The sequence below is a fragment of the Gekko japonicus genome, unplaced genomic scaffold (genome assembly GCF_001447785.1).
Source record: "Gekko japonicus isolate JY-2015 unplaced genomic scaffold, Gekko_japonicus_V1.1 scaffold52, whole genome shotgun sequence".
NCBI lineage: Eukaryota > Metazoa > Chordata > Lepidosauria > Squamata > Gekkonidae > Gekko > Gekko japonicus.
In genome coordinates, this window is record NW_015168653.1 from 1566507 (window position 1) to 1569335 (window position 2829).

Genomic DNA, 2829 nt, shown 5'->3' on the forward strand with positions numbered 1-2829 from the left:
GATCCAGTAGAGCCGGCGGCTCGCCAACACATGGTTCACCGGCAACTCAAGGGGGAAGAACCAACAGGCTCGGCCCCGGGCCCCAACGCCGGAATACTCGAGAAGAAGAAGGATGGTTACCTGCTGGCAAATACCAGTGGCTAGCCGGCCCTTTAACTAATTTACTCGGAAGTGAGGCAGGTGTTAGAGGGGAATAAAGAGGACAGCGATCTGCATACCCGGGGAGGACAGAGTCGAGGTTGGGGCTGTAAGCAGGGAACAAGCTGTGAAAGGGTTGCTCCCAAAGGAGCGCTGAGAGAGAAGGAGTCGACCGAACACTTGGCCTGCGAACCCGACCTCAACAGGGTCCACCTTGTGAGGTAACATAGGTCAAACCCAGGAGTCTGAGGGAATGTGCCGCCAAGCCTCGGTTTTCCCATCGGACACCCGCCCCACTAACCTCAACCCCTAAAGGCAAAGCGGACTCGCAACACACAGCTGACTTACATTGACCGTGTGGGGGTTTCCAAGACAAGAGATGCTCAGAAGTGGTTTGCCATTGCCTGACTCCACATCATGACCCTGGTATTCCGTGGTGGTCTCCCATCTAAACAATGACCAGGGCCGACCCTGCTTAGCTCCCAAGATCTGATGAGATTAGCCTAGCCTGACCTGGCCAGGTCAGGACCTTCATCCTCCTAGAGTGAAGAGAGAAACTTGCGCGGAAACAGCCCGCAGAAGAGTCTGACAAGAGAACAGGCTGTGCGATTTCCTCTCTCTGACAGAATGCTGCACGAAGCAGGGATATGTTGGGAAAGCAGCCCGTTGAGAAGAATGTGAACTAAAACTCCTGACAAATGGGAAGGAGGGAAATTCCAAGTGCGGATCTGGCTTTGTCCTCCCACCCACCTCCAAAGGGATTTTAATGGAAGAGGTGGGACTTTATCTTGTCTGCTTCTTTACTAGGGATGCTTGAAGGCCTGCTGGTTCAGCTCACTAGTGTTTGCTGTTTGCAAACAGGGAGCCAATTTTGTTGGGTTTCTTTTGACATAGTTACAGTACAGTACAATACAGTACAGCAGTGTTTCATGTACGTGTATTCTCGCACATCCTCAGGGCCGGCTCGAGGTGTTTCTGCGCCCTAGGCGAGGCTGCCTTGTGGCACAGATGCCAACCTCCCGGTGGGGCCTGGAGACCTGGAGACCTCTGGAGCCAGCCACCCTTTTGCTGCCGCCACCACCGCCTCTTCCCCCCCACCCCCACCACCACTAAAGGGGGGGAGGAGGGGGAGGCACAGCTTGGTGCCCCATCCAGGGCCCGGCGCTCTAGGCGAATGCCTAGTTCACCTAGTGGGTGAGCCAGCCCTGCACATCCTGTTGGGACTTTGACTTCCCCTATAGATCTGTTGTTGCCACATACTGCTTGGCAGCCACCTATACAAATAAACAATACTCAAACCAATCAGTGAGCCAATGATTATAAACACAATTATTTGTTTTTTAAAACCAATCAGTGAGCCAATGATTATAAATAAACACAATTTCTTTTTTAAAAAATCACACCATATGGTATTTAAGTTCATGTTTATGTCATTTTGCACATGTACATTTTCATGCAACCTTATGGGAGGAGTATTTCTCAATTGACAGAATTTAGTTACCTGACCAGCCATGGCCCTGGATAGAATTATCTCACCTACTGCACCAAGAGCTCTAGTAAGGTATGGCAATGAAATTCCACCACCACAAGGAAACTGGACCTCACCATCACAGCTAAAAAACTGACAGGTGAACACACCAGAGGTTCCGCTCACAACTAAGCACAGCTGCTGAACACACTAATAAAAAGTGGGCATTTAAAAAGAATAGGTGAGAACATGGAACTTTCAGCACAACATCTTTTATCTGGAGTGTGGATCTTCCTGTTTTTGTAAGCCATCTTGAATATTCTTCAGATAGGAAGGCAGAATATGCATTCCCCAAATTCAATTAGCTAATTAGACAGTCTTTGAAATATTTGGGCCCACGCCACCTACGTCTTGAAAACTAGCACCTGGAACGTTTTGGGCAAGCCAGTGCAGATGCAAGAGGCATTGCTCAGGGGAAGCTTCCCTCCCCTCCCGTATGAATAAACGCTTCGAAGCTACTTGATGGAAACGTACACAAAGCAGAAGTGCGCTGTACAGCGACGCTTGTCTTTAAAATGCCGATTTTAAGAAAATCAGTAAGAGAAATAAGTCTCACTTATGAAAAGTATAAACTATGTGTTTTCATTGGCTGGGGTCCTACGCCTCAAAGACTCCGCCTCTGGTCCTGGGCCATCTGCTTTGAAGGGGGGGGGGAATGCGGCCGTCTACCAAGGACACCGCTTCCATCACCCGCTGTGTGACCTGCTCAGAGTGGCACTAGGAGGCATGGGAGGCATTTCCGTTCTCTACTAGCCACACCCTCTCCTAGTTCTCGGGAGACCCAAGGAGGGCGTGCGAGGAGGAGGGGGGGAAAAGAATAAGGGAGGCGGTAGACTAAGTAGCCGCACAGGTACCGCCGGAGCCAATGAGGTGCCGCGCCAGAGAAACAAGTTCGGCGACGGCACCGAGGGAGCGCCGCGGGGGCGAAAGAACGCCCAGGCCACGCCCCATTCTTTCCCCATCCTCCGCGGACCAATCAGCGCGCGGGACGCGTCTCTCCCTTCCCTCCCCGCGTGCCAGTGTTTGGGCTCGGGGAGCGCGCGCCGTGCCACTGCCGAAGGGAGGGGCCACCTGACAGGAGAGGCAGCGCGAGCCGGCGCCAAGACCCCGCCGCCTGCAACGCTCGAGTGACGGGCCGGCCGGCCGGTGGCTGCGCGCGGGGA